The sequence below is a fragment of the Haliotis rubra genome, unplaced genomic scaffold, assembly GCF_003918875.1.
Source record: "Haliotis rubra isolate DU_JTF1 unplaced genomic scaffold, ASM391887v1 Scf348, whole genome shotgun sequence".
Taxonomy (NCBI): domain Eukaryota; kingdom Metazoa; phylum Mollusca; class Gastropoda; order Lepetellida; family Haliotidae; genus Haliotis; species Haliotis rubra.
Window position 1 is genome coordinate 259,711 of NW_025767022.1, and position 25,093 is coordinate 284,803.

The window sequence follows — 25,093 nt, forward strand, 5'->3', positions numbered from 1 at the left end:
ACAGGTGTGGCTGTGATGTAGCATGCATAGGATACCATTGCGATAACCGGCAAATTAGATATATGGAAGCATTATGCAAATGCATGATATATAGATACGAGCCTTTTGGGCATTGCTTCTTGACCAAAGTGACCAACCAGAAACAAATCAGAACTGGAGATGTAGTGATTAAGTGACGAATGAAACAAGATGCCATTGGGTATTGTTTCAAGGTCGAAGTGACGAATGAAAATATCTACCACTGGGTATTGTTCCAGGGTTGTAGTGACGAAACTGGCAATATAGGTCATTTGATGTTGGAAATATGGGCTGGTAGGGGGGAAATAATGGAGAATGTGATCTCAGGGAAATGATCAAACTTGATTCGCGAAGTTTCCATGAAAATACTGAGACTTTGCCTATTTGTCAAAAGTCATTAACCACGGGGACAGTATATCTGTGCAATTGCCAGCAGTAAACGACTTCATTGGAAGATTGATGGCATTCCCCGGTCTAGCACTTAGGGAAAGAAAATTTCGTCCGATTTGTCTTGTCAAGGTAGATGACGCGAGAATATATCTACTACAGTTGGTAACTTTAACGTCCCCACCAAGAGAACGTGCACATAGTTCCCTAAATAATCTCTCACCCATATACAACTACCCTGTTTCGTAGCACTGTATCGACGGCAACAGTAGTTTCTAATAAATATGTAGCGCTTGACATATGATTCCTTTTCGGTCACAAATACTCTGTAGTTATCTGTACGTAATGATTGTAGATCATGCCGGTAGTGTCAGAAGGTACACGGGTATCTAAAGGGATGTGTGAGCGAGTGGGCTATTACGTCGCATTCTGCGATATGACCACCCTATTACGGAGAGGGATACCATTGCATTGGTTTCGAATATTTTCGACAAAAAGGGAACCGAATACGGCAGGACGCACACGCACGCACGCGGGTGGACAGAAAACCTCAGCAAACTAATGACGTTGAGGATGGTCCAAGTTCAGGTCAGGTCCTGGTGAGGATACAACCCTTCTTAAAATGTATGTATGCACACCTAAACAATGTAATATGTAATATATATATTACTTTGCTTAGGTTTATTCATTTTTATATATACAAATGTTTATTGCTCTCAGATTTCCTTATGGCGCCATAATGATCAGTCATCGTTGCAGTATCCATTGTTTTGGCCCCTTCGCCCAATGGCACATACGGAATCGTTTTTGTTGTTTTTGCAATTGCCTGAGACTGATTATTCCCTGGTGTCGACATGTTATTTGTTGTGATGTAGCTGATTCCAAGTACAAAGGAAATTTTGTTTGCGACGTTATGCGGTAATATCATAAACTGACGTTCCAATTATTGCCATGTGAAAAAACTTCATCATTTCGCTTTATTGTAAAGAACACAAGACAATATTGCACGTTGTCAGCGAAAATGCGCTTTCCTTGTGTGTCAGTACAAATAGCGTGTGTCAAACAAGACTTCTGTTTGTTTAAAACTTACAAATAACGTGATTCAGATAGGGAATTAACGCCCAGCAAAATGTTTGTTGATGAATGTTCAAATGAGTACCAATAAAGTGTTCATGAATTCAATAAAACCAAATGAAGTTGGTTTAAGCTTATTATATTTTGCCATAGCAATATTCATTTCATTTCAATAAATACAAATCACGCAATCCTTTCCTTTGATCTGTTTATCCCAATCAGAAAACTGACCAGATTGTCAATCTGACATGCATCGACATTTACATTTATTGGCCTGCTGACTTGGTAAAAATTGTGATATTTTCAGTGGTTCGCTTTACAGTTCATGCCATAAATACCCTGGCTTTAATTTAGTGCCTGTTCTACACAAACTTTACTCCACGCAAGGATAACAGCGCCGTGTTCTCGTTGATCACAGCTGGGAGTTTCAGAAGCAGCTATCTCGTACACTTACTCCCGCCTTTTGCCGGAAAGATTTATGGAGTACGTGCGGCAAATTGAACATGGACCACATAGTTGCATGGTTTTTCTCCATTTGTCAGTGACAGGAAGTTCAAAATGTCTGCAAAGCAATTTTTAAACACGATGCAGGGTAACATGTCTGGTAATTTTCAAACCTGTTACAGATGTACATACATTCGAAGGGATAAAGACTATGAGGTCGCTTTTCCTTATTGCCCAATAGTCATGAACATGGCCGTCATTTACCCTGTCTCCCAGTCGCGTAAATGTTCGCACAAACATACGTATTTCAGCATACATTGTTATATACATGATTGTATAATTATCATGTTGCGGGGTACCTATTCATGTTGCGTACTGTTGTATAACATAACTGGATGTTATATAGTCGCTTTGTTGCGGGGTACCTGTTCATGTTGCGTACTGTTATATAACATAACTGGATGTTATATAGTTATCATGTTGCGGGGTACCTGTTCATGTTGCGTACTGTTATATACCATAACTGAATGTTATATAGTTATCATGTTGCGGGGTACCTGTTCAAGTTGCGTACTCATATATACCATAACTAGTTTCATGTTGCGGGGTACCTGTTCATGTTGCGTACTGTACCATAACTGAATGTTATATAGTTACCATAACTGAATGTTATATAGTTATCATGTTGCGGGTACCTGTTCGGGTAGTTGCGTGCTGTTATATACCATAACTGGATGTTATATATACCTGTTCATGTTGCGTACCTGGATGTTATATATAGATATGTTGCGGGTACCTGTTCATGTTATATAGATGTCATATATCATGTTGCGTACTGTTATGGATGTTATATAGTTATCATGTTGCTGTTATATACCATAACTGAATGGGTTATATAACATAACTGGATGTCATATAGTTATGTTGCGGGGTACCTGTTCATGTTGCGTACTGTTATCTGGATGTTATATAGTTATCATGTTGCGGGGTACCTGTTCAAGTTGCGTGCTGTTATAATTACCATAACTGAATGTTATATAGTTATCATGTTGCGGGGTACCTGTTCATGTTGCGTACTGTTATATAACATAACTGGATGTCATATAGTTATGTTGCGGGGTACCTGTTCATGTTGCGTACTGTTATATTACATAACTGAATGTTACATAGTTATGATGTTGCGGGGTACCAGTTCATGTTATATAGTCGCTATGTTGCGGGTACCTGTTCATGTTGCGTACTGTAATATTATATAACTGATTGTTCAACAGCAATTTCAATCTTTAACAAGGGATTTATTTCATTGGAGTTCTTAGCACATGTACGCCAAGGTAGTTAAGATGAAAGTTATCGTAACTAAATTGCTTTCATAAGGCTTGTTGAATTTAACAATGTAACACTACGATTGTGAAATAATCGGTTCGAGTGGGACAATAACAAATCAGTGAGTTTTATTGTAGTGTGAGTTTTATTGTAGTGTGAGTTTTATTGTAGTGAGAGTTTTATTGTTGTGAAAATTATGAGGCAGTGCAGAAAGAACGCGAATTAACTTCAGATCGTTTAGAACTTTAGAGAACACTTTTTAGGTTATCTTAAGAAAATACTATAGTAGTTCTTTGGTTATCAAAGAGAACACAGAACAGCTTTTAGCAACTGTCCCTTTCATGCTGCCGCGCCGCTTTTATCAGTGATCAAAACGGGTATTGGACCTTGCTCTATTAGCTACCGTCATAGTCACAATCCTCCGGGCGTTTTGCGCGCATATTTAACCACTTATAAACGTCCCCGCGGTGGAACATGCATTACTGTGCATAAACGGATCAATCGATCAATAATTGAACAATCACAAAAAGTGTCAAACTGGCACATAGTAGATTCTGTTGATTTGAATAATGGTTCGCCAACATACCGTCTCCAAATTGTGCACATTGTGTACACGATATGATTCTAGTCACACGAACTATTGGAGACATTTGACGTCTTTGTTCAGCGACGTTCATTATTTCTGATATCATGCATGGAAAACACTGTATTCCACCACCGAGATTCAGTGCAATGTATTTCCGTCGCATATGTGTGTACATTAGACACGGGCCTTGAGGCAGTTTAGAGGGTCTTCAGTTCAGGTTGATCTTTCGGACTTGACACTAACCATCTTGTAGGTACCAAAACACGAGCACTGGCTTTATAAGAGTGTATCAAGTGTAAATTGATCCCTGCTGAATTGGTAGTCTGTGGTTCTCCAGTCGGAGAGTGGCGATGTCGTGCCCTATCAAGTGATCACTAGTTCCCCGCCTGTAATCAAAACAGCTGGGGTTTAGCGAGTCATCGCTTTGCGAACAAACGCAGTGAAGGTATAATAACTCCAGAACAATTCTAAAGAAATTCAAGTGTCACTTTTCGAAATACACTTAAATTTGATAATAATTGTGTAATATTATTGAGGAAGACATCATCGATAGAAAAGAAGGCACAAATATGTCCACGTCACCGAGTGGTGTTTAGGTGCACACATCTTCTCAGAATGCCTGCATGCTCTCGTTCAGACATTGTACGTAGACGTGAACGATTCATGGAACATACTGTTCTAAATGGAATCAACTGATTATAAAGTCATCATTGCTTGTGTTAGCATATCTACACATGCTGATCTGTAAGAGTTGTTGATTCACAGGTTACATCATCTCGCGCACTATTACTGTTCCTATCAACCCGCCTGAGAGCTCAGCACATCTCATATTGCGAAGACCAACCATGACCCTTGGTACAGCCACTGAGACAATGAAAGTTGAAATCTCTCAGGTCATATATCAATCTTAAATTCAAATTTCGAACGTGTTTATCTTCCATGGAAATGACTTATTGCCTGCCAGCAGCTGCCAGCTAATTGTCTGCAGTTACTGGTTATTAACCCTAGTCAATGCTAAAATACCCAGGATTGGGAAAACAAACGGAGCTGTTGTTTAAAAACATTGGTTCCCACATGATAAATGATGAATATTACCACAGCTTGATGTAATTTGCCTTTCCCAAGTCTTACCTGTGCCCACGCTTTTCTTGATCTAATATCGCTCAGTCATGGCCAATTAACAAATTCCCTTCCACTAATCTACCCACTTGAGGTCTGTACTTAGATACTTAGGTATGTGTATAAAAATAGAGAGACAAGAACTAGCCACAAACATTAATGAGAACAGGAACGCCTTCAACTTTCCAATAGTTAACTTTCCTTTTTTTCTGAGCAATAATACCAGGGACATATATCATTCAAACGTACAGCATGGATATTGCAGAACCCTGACACCAGCTGGGGAATCTGTGCCTTGTCTTTTCATGCTGCATCTGGGCACGTTCGGCTCATTTGGACAATGTATAAGTTAGGTACGAGTCATTATTTTACGGTTTATGTATGCCCAGAATATATTATGTAACGTCTCACTTTGAAGCGCTATATTTCAGTGGATTCACACATCAGGAAAACATTAAAACACGTCCCACGCTGTATTTTACACCTTCAATTGTGCTTCAGTTTAGTTTAGCGATGATCTTGGCTGTTTCATCTGACGTGCTGTTTGTGTTGTGGTTTCACCAGACATTGTTTTGCCTATTCAGTGCTGTTATTAAAGGAAGGGACAGGTATTTGTATCAGTTCTATACATCTGTCCATGTTGTCCCTTCTCAGTTATATTACAACATGACGCATGGGCGACTCTGTCTGATGGCGTCTCAAGTTTCAAGTGTTGCTTCTGGTCGATCAGGATTTATTCAGCTTCTCCACAACAAATCGCAATTTGGACTTTGGAGAAGCTTAGGACGTCTTCAATGTTTCCTAGTGGCGTCTCCTCATCTGGAACAGTTTCCATGGAAACGTCTGCATATGACGTACATTTCAGTACAAGTGCCGCTGTTATTGTGCCATCAGCACTTGTGGTGACATCGTGGGACAAAGAGTTTATCAAAAGATTAATGCAATGTAATTCTGAAAGAGGAACAAGTGCTTTGAAATGTGGTGTAAAGAATCCGCATTTAATTTCATGAATTCATGTTCTTCGAGGTGTAATTTTTATGAAGGGAACCCTATCACTGTGCTTTGCTTTATCTTAAGTTTATGTGAACTCGAGCAATTCTGGTATCAGTGATCACTGTCCCGACTCATCAACAGAACAGCCTTTCGATTTTCCGAAATCGGATACCAACCCACACTGAGCGGCTGATGGTGCAATGGAAAAAAAGACTTTGGTTACATTAGAAGTTTCACTGGCACACTTGCCTGCATGAACAACCGCGAGAAACACTGCCGCATGTGGATTGCCTATACATTCTGACATTTGTTATGTCATGCTACATGGACACAAATCATTACATCAGAAGACGCAAAGGCCGTTGAGCCAGAAAACAAGTAATAAAAATGGTCTATAAATTTGTTTGAAGTTTGAAGATTCATGCATGTTTATATGTGCGTTGCCGACGCCAACAGATATAAATCCACCAGCGGCGACAAACGACGGGGTTGTAAATGGGTCTTCCGTGTGTGCTGTTCAGTAATCCAACACGACCTGGGACTTCCAATTAGCTCACGGAGTACTCGCTATGATGAATTCTTTCCTATGCACTTTGACAATAGGAATGCTTAAAATAAACGCGAATGTATCTAACACGTCTTCATTTCCATATAGATAACTTTACAAAGTTGGTTTTCGGTCTAGACGTGTTCAATCGTGTTATTATTTGGCATATGGCGGTGTGTTATCTGTTACACATTATAAACTATGGATGTCCTGTTGTATGTAAAGACGTTCTTTATCCAGTTCTTCCACTTCGGCAAACACGGAATACAACATTTCTTACGATAGTAATCTTATCATTCATATTATTTTGTTCATGAGGAGTTAATGACACCCATGAATAGGGACGACCAAAGTATCACTGTCAGTAGAAGATGTGGAAATCACCCTGAATCCCAGATTTGTGAATCAGACACAAGCGCTAGGGGAATCTTGATTTACTCTGAACAAACTACGAATGCCAAATGACATATGGTGAGGGGAGGAGAATGTTTTACTACATGTTTGATCATGCCTAAGTCAACTGTAAACATGAGCGCGTTGACCAGTCAGTATCTTTAGTGTTCGCTCATGTGAGTTCTATAACAGTCTATTCACGACCCAGTGAGTGAGTTGTAACGCCGCTTGTAACATTATTCCAGTTATGTCATGGAGTGCCATTGAGGGGAAGGATGACTGTTTCAGGCGTTTAGCATATTGGTGAAACCAGTGGGAGCGGGTATGGTGCAGAGAAACATAATCAGGGCGAACCGGATTCGAACCAACAATCGTAGGTTCCTGGCGTTCCTAAGAGACACAACTCTACACAGCAAAATGTGGGGCCTCAGACAATTGGTCCACCTGCGTTCCTTGCTGATGAGACAAGAATATACCACTCGTAGACCAGCACGAATTGCAAGTTCACCTTAGAGCAAGGATGTATGCTCATCCTACTTCAGGTACCAATAGGACTGACACCGTGCTTTACGTAATACTGAAAAGACCATCGGCCAACACAAGCAAATCCCACACAACGAACTATTGTGGAACAATATACTGAGGTACATGGAACAGAGCACCATGACATGTCCTCAGTAAACACTAGCGCAGGATATAAGTCAGTTCAAAAGTCAGTTTTCATTAAGACAGACCGTAACAGAGACACAAGTTGAACACAGTCGCTCCCTTGGCTACAAAAGACGACTGAGAAAGGATTATGGGGATTGAATGGAGCAAGGCCTGTAGAACAGATGCAACGGTCACCGGTCAGTCGGGATAACTAACGTTATATATCATCAAGCACATGTTCGATCGACAGATCTGACAACAAAGTCCCAGGCCAAGGGAGAATGAGAAGTCGCAGGTCAAGGAAGTATGGGGAGTCACAGACCAGGGAAGTGTGAGGAGTCCCTGGACAAGGAAGTATGGGGAGCCCCAGGCCAAGGAAGTGTGAGGAGTCCCAGGCCAAGGAAGTGTGAGGAGTCCCAGGCCAAGGAAGTATGAGGAGTCCCAGGCCAAGGAAGAATGAGGAGTCCCAGGCAAAGGAACTATGGGGAGTCCCAGGCCAGGGCAGTATGGGGAGTCCCAGGCCAATGGAAGTGTGAGGAGTCCCAGGCCAAGGAAGTATGGGGAGTCCCAGGCCAAGGAAGTGTGAGGAGTCCCAGGCCAAGGTAGTGTGAGGAGCTCCAGGCCAAGGTAGAGTGAGTAGTGTGAGGAGTCCCTGGTCAAGGTAGTGTGAGGAGTTCCAGGCCAAGGGAGAGTGAGTGGTGTGAGGAGTCCCAGGCCAAGGTAGTGAGAGGAGTCCCAGGCCAAGGTAGATTGAGGAGTTCCAGGCCAAGTAGTAGAGTGAGTAGTGTGAGGAGTGTGAGGAGTCCCAGGCCAAGGTAGTGAGAGGAGTCCAGGCCAAGGTAGAGTATGAGGAGTCCCAGGCCAAGGTAGTGTGAGGAGTCCCAGGCCAAGGTAGAGTGAGTGGTGTGAGGAGTCCCAGGCCAAGGTAGTGTGAGGAGTCCTAGGCCAAGGTAGATTGAGTAGTGAGAGGAGTCTCAGGCCAAGGTGTGAGGAGTGAGAGGAGTCCCTGGCCAAGGTAGTGAGAGGAGTCCCAGGCCAAGGTAGAGTGTGTAGTGAGAGGAGTCTCAGGCCAGGGTAGTGTGAGGAGTCCCAGGCTAAGGTAGAGTGAGTAGTGTGAGGAGTCCCAGACCAAGGTAGTGAGAGGAGTCCCCGGCCAAGGTAGTGAGAGGAGTCCGAGGCCAAGGTAGTGTGAGGAGTTCCAGGCCAAGATAGAGTGAGTAGTGTGAGGAGTCCCATGCCAAGGTAGTGTGAGGAGTCCCAGGCCAAGGTAGAGTGAGTAGTGTGAGGAGTCCCAGGCCAAGGTAGTGAGAGGAGTCCCAGGCCAAGGTCGAGTGAGGAGTCCCAGGCCAAGGTAGAGTGAGTAGTGTGGGGAGTCCAAGGCCAAGGTAGAGTGAGTAGTGTGAGGAGTCCCAGGCCAAGGTAGTGTGAGGAGTCCCCACAAGGTAGTGTGGGGAGTCCCAGGCCAAGGTAGAGTGAGTAGTGTGGGGAGTCCCAGGCCAAAGTAGTGTGAGGAGTCCCAGGCCAAGGTAGAGTGAGTAGTGTGGGGAGTCCCAGGCCAAAGTAGTGTGAGGAGTCCCAGGCCAAGAAAGTATGAGATGTCACAGGCCAAGGAAGTATAAGAAGTCCCAGGCCAAAGAAGTATGACAACTCCCTGGCCCAAGAAGAATAAGTGTGAGGAGTTCCAGGACCTGTTATCTGTCTGTAATGTCATTTGATGTCTATGGATCTGAATGAACGGACATGGACAGATAACGTCCCCAAAGTGAAGGACACCTGTCTCCGATGACTAGTAGGGTCCACTGTGATGGTGCCCCGACCATTACGCTCTCACCACCGAAACACACGCCGTTAATGCTCCCAGAAGTAATACGCGGAGAAGACTAACCTCCACTCTTGTTATCTGGGTTTCAGACGTTGTCTCGATCATGTCATGTATGGTTGAAGTGTCACCAATATCGGACATATTGAAATTCCATGTGATGCGCTCACAGTTCTTACGCTAAAAGGGCCTAAATCATCGGATGCTGCGGGCTGTCAAAGTTGCATTCTGAATAGCTTTAAGACTTGCAGGAGACCCAGACAGATATGATTAACTTTCCAGCGTGATGTTACTCATGGAAATCTAGAACGTGAGTGTTCACTGACGTTGCCAGTCTGTTCCACCCTTTCCATGAGATACTACAAGCTGTTCCGGTGAGTACCGAAATGCCTTGCAACAACTTGCACAGCTCCGGTTTGAAACATTCCAGTTGCACGCAAGCGCACATTCTCATATAGGTGTGACTTAGCTTAAATTGGCCATCAATAAATTTGCTTTCCGCCCTTAAAACACTTAACAGATTTACTCTGTGTTTGAACTTACTCGGCTGCACGTGTGCCTCATGTACATCGGATTTCATGCAATAACTGGGATGCACGTGCGATTATGTTCATTATGTATTTAAGGATTACCACAACAAAGTGTTTCTTATTGTCATTCTTGCAATTTTATTAATGTGATGTTTTAAAGAGTGCACAGATTTTGTATCTGCTTGTATGTTACGCCCTGGGAATGAAGCCGCCGGGACCACTTCTGCAGAGTAGCGTCCATACATCTTATGTGCCATGATTATAGGAATCCCTCGTCGCATACATATGGTCAGAGGTTTCACCAAAGTCACCGTCACCACTCTTATATAATTTCCTCCATCAGAAAGCCGACGCTCAATGACATAACCGCAATACTGCTCACATCGACGTTGAGCAGAGTGTACCTCAATCTTGATATTAGAGCTCCATTGTATTCCACGGTCATTCTTCCCATATGCATATCGTCATGGACATTATTATTGTTTAATTTCAATATTATTCCTAAAACGCAGCGGTACACTGAATTAATAAAACATTCCAACTCTGTAAGATATTTTTAGTTTCTAGTTATATTTGTTTTGCAGACAAAAACGGTATTCAAATATGTCAATAGACGTTATGACTTCATATATCTTGATTTGATATAGCTTGAAGGACGACAGGGATAAACTAGGAGTTTCAAAGTTGACACTCAAGATTCAGCAGTGGTTAATATTGCCCCAAGTTGTGAAACATAATACTTATAGTATACACCATTCACTACGGCGATATGAGTGAGTCTGCCCCATCCCTCTTGCAACACCTGGTTCAGGCAGCGTGATCGGCAGCTTTGGTCATTGAAGCATGTATGTCTGTATATCTAGACGCGTTCAAAGCAGAGAGTGTTCTGGGCTTATTGTTGGCATGTGTGTTATCCTGGCTGAGGTTAGTGTTGACGATTCATCGAAACGTCCACCCACTCTCATTGCAAACGGGAGGTGTCGGTATAAATCTTGTCCCGACAGTACTTTCCATTTTCCGTTCCTTGCGCTGTTTTGAACTGGGTTCGCCCACTCATAGCCACACGAAACCTTAACGGATCCAACGGCAAATCCGTCTTGAGGTTCATGTTGACATTGACATTCATTTCGACGTCACCATACCTATCAAGGAAGAGAGTGAGTTTACGCCGCACTCAGCAATATTCAAGCTATATGGCGGCGGTCTGTACATAATCGAGTCTGGACCAGACAATCCAGTGATCAACAGCACGAGCATCGGTCAATTGGAATACGATGACATGTGTCAACCAAGTCAGCAAGCCTCACCTCTCGATCCCGTTAGTCGCGTCTTACGACAAGCATAGTTTACTAAAGATCAATTCTATCCCGGATCTTCACTGGTACTATCAAGGAATTACAGTGAACGGGGACTAATCTGAAAACATAACATGTGCTCAGCGACGCCTACCCTCTGTACATCAGTTATGTTTGTTGCAACAGGTCGATTTGTAACACGCGGATAATGTGGGCGTTTTCTAATCGTCAGGCTAGTAATTCAGATTATTCGCTACTCGAGCTCGATTTGTGTGGAAACTTGTTCCGGATCAATCGATCCTGCACTGCTGTTGTTGACCTGTGACGCCCTGGTGTCAGTGGGGAACAGTTTGGGTTATGTTGTACCTGTTTGATTGACTGCTCATCACAGATTGCGACACGTTGAACATTGACGCCTTCATGATGACTTCTGTTCCCACGTGCAAGTAGACCATAAATGCTCACGACGGGGAAGACCAGAAATGTGCTTCATCAAACCCTGGTCTTCAGCGTGACGAGCGAACGCTTTAACCACAACACTACCCCTCCTCGCGTCGAAGGCGCTGAGGGGCGGTGGGGTAGCCTAGTGGTTAAAGCGTTCGCTCGTCACGCCGAAGGCCCGGGTTCGATTCCCCACATGGGTACAATTTGTGAAGCCCATTTCTTGTGTCCCCCGTCGTGATATTGCTGGAATATTGCTAAAAGCGGCGTAAAAGCATGCTCAGTCAGTCAGCTGAAGGCGCTGAATCGTCGGTTCATATAAATATAACAATAAATTCACACTTGTATGAAAGGCAAACATTAACAGAAATAATGGTTCACAAAGAATAATCGACCATCCTTGACAGTGTCAAAATGTCGAATGACACCTACAAGTTAATGGTCCTACTGTGTACAGTACGTCCAAACTATCGAATGGTCTGAAAGACATGAACGTTCTTGTGTAAGGTGTTTGTCGTCAATATTTGTCTTTGTTCTAATACTTGGTGCTAACATTTCACGATCCCTTTCTTACCTGCAGAGTATGTGTGGACCAACATGCTTCCTGGTGCCAAGTAACTGTATTGGTTCCGTTCGACTCTACCAGGTAATTCGGGATGTACGCACGCATATACATATGCGTGTTCTTACATACATGTGTAGTTCTTTTTGTCGTAAACCTAAATATACGTTCCATTAATTTTAAACGTATATAAAAGTACATATGTAATATTTTGAAATGAAATAACCTTTCATAAGCCATTTGCATACCAGGATGGGTATCAGTATCATCTGCCGCTCTCCTCAAGGTATGTATGTCTATATTTACATGTTGCATACCAGGATGGGTATCAGTATCATCTGCCACTCTCCTCAAGGTATGTATGTCTATATTTACATGTTGCATACCAGGATGGGTATCAGTATCATCTGCCGCTCTCCTCAAGGTATGTATGTCTATATTTACATGTTGCATACCAGGATGGGTATCAGTATCATCTGCCACTCTCCTCAAGGTATGTATGTCTATATTTACATGTTGCATACCAGGATGGGTATCAGTATCATCTGCCGCTCTCCTCAAGGTATGTATGTCTATATTTACATGTTGCATACCAGGATGGGGATGTATGGTATCAGTATCATCTCAGCCGCTCTCTCAAGGTATGTATGTCTATATTTACATGTTGCATACCAGGATGGGTATCAGTATCATCTGCCGCTCTCCTCAAGGTATGTATGTCTATATTTACATGTTGCATACCAGGATGGGTATCAGTATCATCTGCCACTCTCCTCAAGCTATGTATGTCTATATTTACATGTTGCATACCAGGATGCGTATCAGTATCATCTGCCACTCTCCTCGAGGTATGTATGTCTATATTTACATGTTGCATACCAGGATGCGTATCAGTATCATCTGCCACTCTCCTCAAGGTATGTATGTCTATATTTACATGATGAAAATATACTGTATTCATTAGATGTTAGTTGACGTAGCGGGGCAAATGTTATCTCGGATAATATAAACAATCAAACTCTGCTTACTCAACACCTATCGCTATTTTCCCTACTCACTTCTAGTGTCCTTTGACCGTTTATTATACCTGTTTGAAGGAACGCATTATTATTATCATTTTTACTATTTGTATATACTATTTCTACGGCGTTCATAAAGTGCCGTGAAATATCAACATGCTCATTTTGAAGGATGTGTAAGGTGTAGCTCGTTACGATTTTCCAATGTTACACACCAGTTAACTAAACTACCCACCGAGTCATGGACGGTAGTATCTAGCCAGGCAAGTCTCTCGTTACGAAAGTACTTCTTACGAAATTAAACTTAAAATGCACCTTTTAGCAAGATGGGAATTATCTAAAGGATGCGTTTGACCTTTCACACCTCGTTGCTGTAAACAGGTGTTAATACTTAAGCAGAACTAATTTTGGGGAGTGCTAAAATTATGAAATTCTCTGTTAATTTCTTCCACTCGCCGACATGGGTCGTTGAGGAAGTGTTTTGTTTTATTTATTAACGCGCCGCATGTGCCTGTGGGAAGCAGTGGTGGGAGCGGTGTTAGTGGCAGGAAGGTCATGACCTTAGTATTCCGAGATTAACATGCCTCGTAGAGAATCATATATCTCTTGTTGAATGGTTAGTCCTTCTGTTGTTGTGGTACTAAAACCACTGCATAACGTGTATCTTAGAGTGATTGATGGACAAGTACATTCGGAAACCATGCCTACATGGAAATGTTATTGCGTGGTAATGGTTCTTGAAAGGCTTTGCCTTTCACACAGTTCTTTGAAGACGTGGAAATAAAATTGATTTCACTTAATCATAACCTTTTCAACCGCTTCGTTCCCAAATGACCAAATTTATCATAAATTCCAAGTCAGGTTCCCTTTTGAGATTTTGAACTTACGTTCAAATGGAAGATGATACATGGTATGCGAATATACGTTGTAGAATTGATGATCCAGTTTGATGATCAGTTTTACTATTTTGCATTTCAAGTATTCCCTTTCTTAATCCATTTCAACGCTATACATGTACTTCAAACGTCAGCGTTACGACTCCCTTGTTGATTAACAGCTACCAGAACTTTTGAAGAAATCTCCACTGTAGGGTCGAAACTGAAGTATTCTGATGATGTCAAACATGTGTTGGTGCATGTTATTCATGTGGTAAACAAACCGTGAGCGTGTCCTGCTTCGCCACTGGCACCCGTTACAAACACATACAAGGGCATGTTAATTATTCACCTTCTAAAGCTCGGGAACACATATTCTATGGGGAATTGGGCAGGAAATAATGTTGGCCAAATCATCGCAAACGGTGTCTGGGGCCAACGCCAGATATATATTAATTAACATGTAAATGTTTCGGGGACATCTGAAAATAAATAAACATTTAAGATAATCTGCTCTATGTATCCATTCACTGTTAAGCTGGACCCAATCTGATGATCTACAGTGTTACAGGGAAACGCATCACAGCTTCTATATCGGATGTTAGTAGGCCGGGGAGCTTTTTACTCCCAATCGAAACCGGCGATATTAGTAAACAGTAGATGTACGTCGGAAGGAAAACCTACAGTCAGTTTATTGACAAAAGCAATACCAATCAATCAGAGCCTGAGTACACAGGAGATAGTGACCCGGTGTTTGGTTAATGGGCGAAAGGTTACGAGTAAACGTACATTAGGTGGTGAGGCGGTTTCAGTGACAACTGCATCCATACACACACGTGTGTTTAAGAAAGGTCGGGTACCGACATATTGCACAGAAGTTGTAGACACTTGTCTATTTCATAAGCCATATTTCCACATCTGTATGGGCCCCCTTCACTCTAATATGTGTTCACCCTGACGTTGTTAGTTTACGTGCATGTGGTTAGTGGAGGTGAGTGGAATTATCTAAACGCATTTCGGCCTCTTCAAATGTTATGACTTCAGCTATCATAACATGGATGTCTGTGTTAGAAGTGGGAGCATTACGAGTCGATGTTTTCGTGAGCTGGTGAGGCCAAAGCCTTATCACATGTTGGCTGTTGGCGTCGTTGCATTATAGATAGTCATATTTACCGGGCAGGATAATAACTGTAAACAAATCAGCCGAACATCCCAGCTGTGTAGGACGAAATTGGAGAAAATTAACTTTCAGATGTGGCTCTGAATGCGTTTGTTTGTTTGTTTGTTTATTCCTGTGTCGTATAACACTTCACTCAGCTTTCTATGTGGGCCTCATGTGCAATATGGAATGGATTATGTTGACGAACTGGCTGTTTCTTACTTTACTCTGACAATTACTCTACACTCATGTCATGTGCTCCCTGATAGCGTTGTTTTTAACAAGATGTTTCCTTCTTTTCGAGGCAATGGATGGATCAAATGGAGATAGTTCGCAGCAGAGAGTTTTAGACTGAATATCTATGCATATGTGAATGTTTATGAGTAACTGCATAATGTTTTACGCCGAATATCACTACCCCAGCTACCTGTAGTTGGCCTGTAAATAATCACATTTGAATCAGTCAAGCTAAATCATAAGCAACTAAACGCGCTGTCAAACGCCATAAACGAAGCATCAAACCCGGATATTCGGTGTGATAAGCGAACACTCTAACCACTAGCCTACTCCATCCCTGCACCGTCCCTCAGTGGATAATGTTGTAACTGATTTAATTACACCTGCTGCAGACTACGGTCTCCCTTGTTATAGTGTCCTGACAACATGACACTATGACTCGTCAAGCTGATGGTCGATCATCGAGTTGTGTCGCGAACGAAAACGTGCTTTTTGAACAAGGGAACAGAATGAATGCGCGCGGAGGATCATGTGTAGAAAAATGAATATCAATTGCATTTTTAGCTTTTTTTAAAGAATAAATATGGTATTTCTTAAGTTCGCTATCCAAATGTCAAGTTAATTTAGTCGACGGTTTTAACTTTGGCATCACTTCAGAGGGCCTCTCACAGAAACGTTGCTTTTGGGGCTTTGAATGACATGACGTATTATCCACGGGCCTGTACTGTTACGATTGTCATAAACAACTGGGGTGCCTCGGAAGTCCAAATGTGGTGTTACTAAAAGAGATAATACTTTGTCACAATACCATGGAGGTGATGCCAGTTGAGACGGAACACATACTCAGCCCTGCGTTACTAAATAATAGGCGTTAATAAAATCTAACCAACTGGCACAATTTGTCTACCTGAACAAAGACATGACGATAGTTCTCGCTGTGACAATACGGAATGTGTGTCTGCGTTCGTAGAGCCGCACGCATGCAGTAAATGCACATGGGAAGGCTATTAGAGGGAATGAATGGTCCAACTTTGATACTATCTATCCTTCTACACATGCTCGTATTTTAATTCATTTGGTGATTTGTGTTGCGCAGCGTGCGAATGGGTTTCGTCAAGTACAGGCAATATGTTTTATTATTTCCTGGAGCGAAACATGCAAGGATCAGGGATTATTGATCAGAGATAATGCTCCATTTGACAATTTTTTTCATGTAATCAGTGACGTGATATTAGCCTTGAAAAAAGGATTGTTATGTTTATACCAGAACATTCTAGCCGATCTACGGCCTGACATTATGTTAGCGCTCTTTAACTCGATGAAGCAGGAAATGTTTGAATATAATTTCACATTCAGCATTCAGCCGAAAGACTGTTCAATCGAGTGTTATTTCATTAACACGGCTGGCCAACATTTGTTAAACGGGCCACTGTATGTGACAGGGTTTATATTGACAGTTCTTTGATGAATAGACTGATTGTTGTTTTTCATCAGCTTTAAGTACCGTGTTTAATAGTTTGAAATAGGCAGGAAACTACAACTTCAAATAAATCACTTATTCTGTGGCAAACCTAGAGTCAAAAATGATGTAATATACGGTAGCTACAATGTCCTGCCTCAGTCGTCAGTCAGTGATCTGACAGTAATCCGGCAGCTCTAGGTCAAGTACAATAGAATCGAACGTGATGGTATGTTCACCGTTATCCACATGCCGAAGTTTTATCATTTGTAATATTACGGGAAATCGTGGTCTGGTATCATATGGAATCATACTGAGCTGTTTGTCGTGAAGTAGTGTGATTCGGCGCAGTGTAGTGTTCGAGGTGAGGTGACGAGAAAGGGTTTCACAACATGTTCCAGGTTATCACGTGTGTACGTGGCTCTCCCTCTCCCGCTCACACACATTATAATAACACCTACCATTCCTATCTCATCTATGGTCTACTGAAAAGTGGCTTTTCTTCGGAAAAGTGGATATTCCTTGCAGATATGGATACTTTAATTTACGTTTGTTTGGTTTGAGACTATCACCCTTAGTGTGTCACAGAAGCACATTGCCACACTATTATTCTTACAATTTTCAAGCCATTTCTAGGCAAATATGTAATTTTGATAACGTCCCAAATGGTCTGTCTTCGTGGTAACCATGTCAGTGAGGCACTATCAAATGTAGTTGATACCAGATGTTCTGAAAAAGGTGAGCATATCCTTCCCCATCGGTAGACCCGTCACAAACACATGTGAAGACATGTCATCTAAGGTTGACGTAACACGGACCAGACAGCACTGTTGTAATAAGGACTTGCATCGCAGTGGTTTAATAAACATATCAAGCTGGAGGGCCTCTCAATTGATAGTCAGCAAGGACATTCATGAAGCATTTTCAGGAGGAATACTCAGGAGGTATACTAAGAACTCATACCCAGAAAGCAAGAGGAGGCATACTCAGGAGTGATAATCTGGAAGGACATTCAGGGGGCATATTCAGGAGAGAAATAAACTAAGAACTGTTGAGCATTCACCCTGATTAACGTTGCTAGTCTAGACCACTGACTTTGTGTACCCCGTGACAAGTATAAATTCGCACGGCTCCCACGGCCGTAAGCTATGAATACACAATGCCGTTTAGAAAGTGGTGACATGTGTTACATTTGGGGTTACACCTTCTCAGAAAAGTACAGATTCTAGTACTTTTGTTGGACTGAGTCCCATCCGGGATTCGAACCCACACCCTTTAATGAGAAAGAGTAATCCCACATATAACGTATGTTACAATTGACTACTTTCTAACTGGCATTATATATTCACATGTGTCACAGGAATTATATTTACTGTGTGAATCAAGTATGTCATAGGATGCATGCGTCAGGATAGTGTGTCGACAATTCCAACTGTAATCAGCTTTGTGGAGCAGCTTACCCCAACGAAGAGCTAGTCTTCTACAGCGATCACAACTTCCGCAGTCCATGTGTTCCCATGGGTTCTGGTAGACAAGGCACACACATAAGACTTTAGTAAGTGGGGACAACTGATGCCGTTGTTGACAGGATGTATATGAGGAGCACAACGCACTGTTCATTTTACACTTTTACAAATTGAAAGGATAACATCTCACAGTACAAAGGAGCTAATTGATATCTTATACATCGTTGCTTTGAAAATCAATACATGGGCTTTTTACGACATGTCAAACATGGTAGGGGTCATGTTGTTGCAGATTGATTTCATACCCAGGTTTTCACTGAACCGATGTATTCTTTACACAAATTACCAAACCACAGATTACAGTTTACAAACTGTTGCAGGACTGAGTGATGGTTATACAGACATAATGAAATTTAACAACGGTTCTTTCAGAGACATGAAACACTACAGTACCCGGTATCCTTTCTTTTGCCTTCAGCTTGCATCACAAACACCAATCATCTCTCAGTTGAATAATTAACACTCAACAAAGAAACATTCGATAAGTGGTTGACATGTTGCCGGAAAATGCTTCCAATTGGATATCTGAAAATAGGTCCCTTTCATCTTGCTCTGTAGATACCCCTCGACATTTCCTTCTTCAAAATAGCATATAATGGGGGCTGGATTAAATGTACAATCAAAGACCAAGTTATCACTGGATTCAGTTTGACAGTGCAGCCAGGGGGTCACCCCGACAGTAACATCAAGTAACAACTGTACCATCTAATCTCATTAGATTGCGCGAGCGCCATCGTCAGAGGATCGCTCACTTCTTTCAATGCCCAACTGCATGTTTTGTGGAACGAGGAGAAATCCTCCCGCGAACTGAACCCAAGATTTGCTCATCAGTGTCCTGGCGCATTGAACAAAGCAAATCATTGCACCAACCCTCTGCCTGTGCACTAACGTTTACACTGGTAAGACAAGAACGTGGAATATCAATATGCTCTACATTTAATAAAAGACAGACATGTCTGAATATTTCATCTGAGGAAAGTAATAGTGTCTGTTGCAGATCATTTGTAAAAAGTAGAGGGAGAGTTTAAACATCGGGTTTCGGGTTTGAGGCTCTGCAGACACGCAGAAATAACAAATCATAGTGACAGTAGAAGGGTCGATGATGATGAAGCCACACTGCAGGGTCTGGAAGCATGCGATACGACCATTATTAATGATAGCCTATTAACGTACAGTTGATTGTGTGTTCCGACACCTTATTGCGTTACATTACTAGTTATCTCACTATAGGCTACTGCTTGAAGCTCTGTTCCATTACCGACATGACAGCGCTACGTATTTCTCAAGAACTTATATTCATCAAGACTGTTTAGATTTCGGAGTTCTTCCTACTATGCCATATATTGTTCACAAACCTCACAGCGCATAGCTAACATTATAATTACAACTTTCACTAATTTGTATAGAGGGGAATAGATCATTTTACACCGAGTTACCTCTGGTTTTATGAACAATTTAAGAAAATGATTCAGGGACTACTGATGCATTTGTGATGCAAAAACGATATTTTCATTAATATTTACACTAATCACTGGACCCATTCAAAAAATTGTTGGAAGGACTTTCAGATCTGCTAGACACTGATAACTGCTTAAACCCGTGAAGACCAGGGGCTCCTTTCACGAAGCAACCTTTACTGAAGTTAACCTTAACTCCCATTCTTTAACATTGCACTAAGGTTACCTTAGTGACTTACAATCACCTTAGTGCTGTGTGAAAGGAGGCCCAGGTCTTTATCATGCTTGTTAAGAGACGACTAACGGACCAGGTGTTCAAGCTCGCTGACTTGCTTAATGCATGCTATTGTAACCCAATTTCGTAGATCGAAGGCAAGGATGTCAATCACTGGATTGTCTGTTCCAGGATCAAATATTCGCTCACCACCGTCATACACCTGGACTATTCCTGAGTGGTATGTTACAAAACAAACAAACAAAACGTCGTTGCCACCCACAAGATCGCTTTGTAACACGAGCACTAGGAATTTGCTTTTGAATTAGATTTTCGCGCAAATATCTGGAATTATCAGTATTTGAATGTGATTCATAAACACACGCCCGGATATAGTGAAATTGTACAATCGCCTCTGCTGTCAGCAGGGAAGTCCTATTGATGGCTGTATATGTTGTGGAGACACATTGACGGATCCTATAACAAACACACATCTTATGTGCTCTAAATGAACAAGGTTTGATGAATTCTCCGGTAATGTGAACTAGTTGCCCACCCGACTCGTACTGAAACCACTGCCATCAGTACTGAAACAAGACTCGCTATATAACGACTTCATGATCAGCAGAAGGTACCATTAACCTAATGCAACCGAGGGGACAATCATATGGGGTTCATGCTGACAGTAAACATGATCGTATTGCTCCGGATTCCATCTTCAGGGTATACATGTTGAATTAAGGTATTGATATTCCACCCTTTCAGAAATACAAACATTTATGGACTATCAAGATTCACTATTTACGTTTATATTCATATTACTCTCAAGTTTTAAAAAACTCGATTTGTGATATTCTAGTCGTTATACTGTCCTTCGCTGGCGGGTTTTTAAATACATATACATATGTTTATTCTTAGTACATAACTTTTTGTCGTCACAATATGGCTGAAATATTGCCGATGTGACGTTAAATATCAACTCTCACTAAAGTTAAAAAAATGAAAGCCCGATAAAGGAAAGGATCGTAAGGTACCCAGCTGTATGACAACACGGATGATTTTCCAGTCGTGCATTCCCCCTTCATGTGGAGCGATCTAACACCAGCTCGAGCCTATGGTGTGTACATATCACACCGTCTGAGGTATCACCGAACACACGTCCCACGTTTCCTGCCGGATTTACAGTGAGGTCCCGTAACGTCGAGCGGTAAACCACACCGCCATATAGCTGGAATATTGCTGAGAGCGGCGTTAAACAACAACACCCAACGTTAAACCACCAGCATCCTGCTTATAGTGTCTTCAGTTCCCATGTGTATAAGTAGCTATAGTAGAGCATGTTAAGGTAATCCATATTTCTTGGAAAGACATTACTTGCTTACTACTAAGGTTTTCCTTCCAGGCTTCGCCATGAAAGGCATGGTCAAGCTAATCAATGAATTTTATGACAGACCTTCAGAGGCATTTGCTAAATATTATAGAAGACTTCTTACCAAGATGCGCTGCTATTCCATAGTAAGACTTTCAAGTCATTTTTGAAACCTTCTTATACACTGGCACTTTCTTTTTATAGCTCTGGTGGTGATAAGTGGTGTTAATCGCCCTGTCACAAAATTGTTGATCGTTGCTCGTGATACTGATCGCTGTATCATCTTGTCCAGATTCAGTAGCCGACGAACGACCGACGTCGAGTGACTTACGTTAGGCAACATATGTTTATATTAATCTATCTTATTTGTGAGTAGCGGGTGATTCCAGTGGCGTGTTCATTTTACTATATTCGCGACCACCTTATGATTTCACTGCCTAGTCATATAACTGCCCTAACTATTTATCCTAATAGAATATATCTATTCATCAGATACACAAGATTCCCTGGCGTTGATGCGTTGACGTTTACTGTGTGTGTTGACGTAAAACGTATCCCTAGTCCCTACTCAACATAGGGAGCGGAAGATTACTAAGTGTGCGGAGAGGTAATCACAAGAGGTCTTAACGGTGATAGGAAATATAATGTTAATACGTTACATTGTATCTGCCATGATGATATATGTGTGTCTGTGGGCAATAGCAGCACATCTGTTACTTAGTTAGTAGGGTATCTGCACATCCAATGCTTTCTCTGTTGAGCGGCAAGCGGTAACCGACTTAGCATCTAAGTGGGAATCAGCGTCTACACGAATTAGCATATCTCAATATGTGTATGCAGGATATATAACCTCCTGAATGTTATATATTATTATTCCTGAAAAAGGTAATTTACAATGCATTTAAAGCGGCTGTTCCGTCCGTTATCGCCTTCATTTGTCAAGCGTCTTCCACCTTTTAAAGAGACATCTATGTACACACAGATGTGGAGGCGCCTCGCCATCACCAGGGAATACCAAGATGGGTCAGAAATTCTTGACAGCGGGTATGATGTTCATTTGAGAGATGTGTCATTTGTACCATACAATGTTCAAGCTACATTGCTCAAAATAGAATTTAATCCGAAAACGCACGGATATCCTAGATCCTAGATCATATATGGTGGATGCAGGTGAGCGAAATCCAATTGAAGCTAATACTACTTTTTTCCCCGTTTGCAAAGTTTAGGATGTACATTGTCAATCTCTTCTCCTTAAATCGAACACTTACCCATAAATAAACATGAATATGTGTTTACAACCCCACCCTACATTTAAATGTGATAACACTGTATCTTTACTAAAGCCGTTCCTCACCCCAGTCAGTGGCAATAGATCGGCGAATGTCAAAGGGCAAACCTATAAGATCAGTAAACTGTCATAATAAAAATTCAGTCAGATATGCCAAAGAGATATATAGGTCTATATGATCTCTTTACTTCGTGTAGTGTGATCATGAATATGTAAATACGCTGGATCGTATCTCCACAAGTGTCTATGCAAACAACCGTCCTCCCGAGTGTGTCATCAGCATCATGTAATGGCTAATGAAGGTTTTCTAACGTTAGTTGAGGATTTCAAGTCAGTAAAGAAAAGGCTGAACATCCCCCTGGAGATACGCTTAAGCATGATTGAAGACCTGTTATTTTCATGGGAAACTTCATTTTGTTATTTCTTCAATCTGCTGTTGCAAATGTCATTTACACAAAGTTCAGATGTTAGACTACCGCGTGGAACGATGGTGGCGTTTCGACAATTTCCCAACTAAAACAAAATTGGTCGAACTCTACTTCACTGCCGAAAAGGTTAATGGTCTTCAGTAAATATTGGAGTGAAAGTAAGAGACTGATGGAATTGCTTTGAACAGTACTGCATTAATATCACGGTCTGTCATGTTAACATGGGTGGGAAATCAGAACATGATGTACATTGTGTACATGAGTGATCGTTCGAGCATGGTACAGTGCCTAACGATAGAAACATGCACAAAGCATGTGGGGCACAGCTGGCTGAATCAAACTAAGCGTTTTGTGGGTGTAACTGACACGCGTTTACAAAACTTCATCAGCCATGATCATCTTTCCACAAAATACGTAATGATGACCAGCAACATAGAGGGTACGAGCCTCTCGTATAGAACTGCGGTACTTACATCTGTCAATGTAAGGACGGAACTCATGAACTCAAGAATCAGGGATCAAGGAAATGGATTAGTAATTGTGTTCAAAGTATTCAGTATGTGAGTACATACTTCGATAAACTGGCGTTATGCCCGCTGACCACACCCTTAGCTCCGGTAGATAGCAACAGTGCATGTGGCATCGTGTTAATATCATATGTGGACGACCAAACAGTCGATCTGTTCCTTAGGGAACTCAATATAAGATGGACATAGACAAGTGGTCAAACAGATTAATAGACATAGTAAACATATGCTTCAATTAAACAAAAACAATACGTTTTGAACTCGTAAAAAAACAGTTCAACCTGTTTGAAAATGTTCCAAGTCAAACTGCATTCGATTCCACAGAGACAGCGCCATGACGGCACTTTTCGTGGATTTTTCTGGGTTTTTCGGTTGATGATATTTTTGGTCATTTTGTTTTTGTTGATTTCGTTTTTTGCATTTGTCAAGCAACGAAAGAATCAAATCTGAACTGCTATTGGAATGTAAATATGAAGTGAAATCAGTGTGATCTATTTCGATGATATCAATAATTATTTTGGGATCTAAGTAATTTGTTTTTATAATTCATATTAGTTTGGAAGAACGTCCGCAATCGTTTTGTTGTCGTATTTATATCATTCCTATCTTAATGAAGTCAGCGAATTTGAATGACATTTATTTGTACTCGACTCAGTTCCAATTTGTTGTCGCATTTCACAGTAAAACAGACAATGAGACAAGACTACTGTGAGAAGGTTATAACTGATTAAATAGCCACACGTTTTCATCCTTACCTGCCAGCACTAATATCACTCAATTCGTCGAAGAAGCATGAATAGTGATTGTCCTTACCTGCCGATTAGATACAGGCGATAAACAAGCGTTCAGCTTCACAGGGAAACAGGTATGCCCCCTTTCGCCAGGTCAGGTACATGGTGATTGCTCTCCCTCCCAATACACGACCTCGGATGCAGCTATCCAATCAACTTGTAGAAGGATCAAATCAATGTTGAGTGACTGGGGAAATCACATGCTCTCACACTGTTCCTCCCGACGCTATCGTTGTTGAGGGAAAGTCTCGCCGCTAGAACCTGTGCCGTTGCCGTTAAGTCATGCTACTTTCAGTTCGGATATTGGAGTGGAAGTGTTGGTATTAGCCAGCCCACTCAAGGCCGAACAAGCGATTGGCAGGAGCTCCAGTGCGCTGATTGACATATTGGCTATTATTTCCACAACGAAGCAAAAATCTATTTAGTTATGATACGTATGGCATGTGAAGTCACAGAAAAGACGAAAGTTGTTGCAGAATGCTCCGAGGCTGCAAATACACCTATATTGACGATAGAGGCAACTTTCAGAGGCTACTCTCGGGCTACAGGCAGTGTTCGGGAC

The 25,093-nt window shown here is 41.7% G+C and overlaps 1 protein-coding gene across 1 annotated transcript in view; it reads right to left on the minus strand.

The window, feature by feature from the left end:
* Positions 1-24,810, minus strand: part of LOC124284926 (growth hormone secretagogue receptor type 1-like) — an 82,958-nt gene extending 58,148 nt beyond the window's left edge. The window contains exon 1 of the mRNA XM_046721059.1: positions 24,554-24,810. The gene's annotated coding sequence lies outside the window, so the exon portion shown is untranslated. The remainder of the gene's footprint in view (positions 1-24,553) is intronic.
* Between the last annotated feature and the right edge of the window lie 283 nt (positions 24,811-25,093).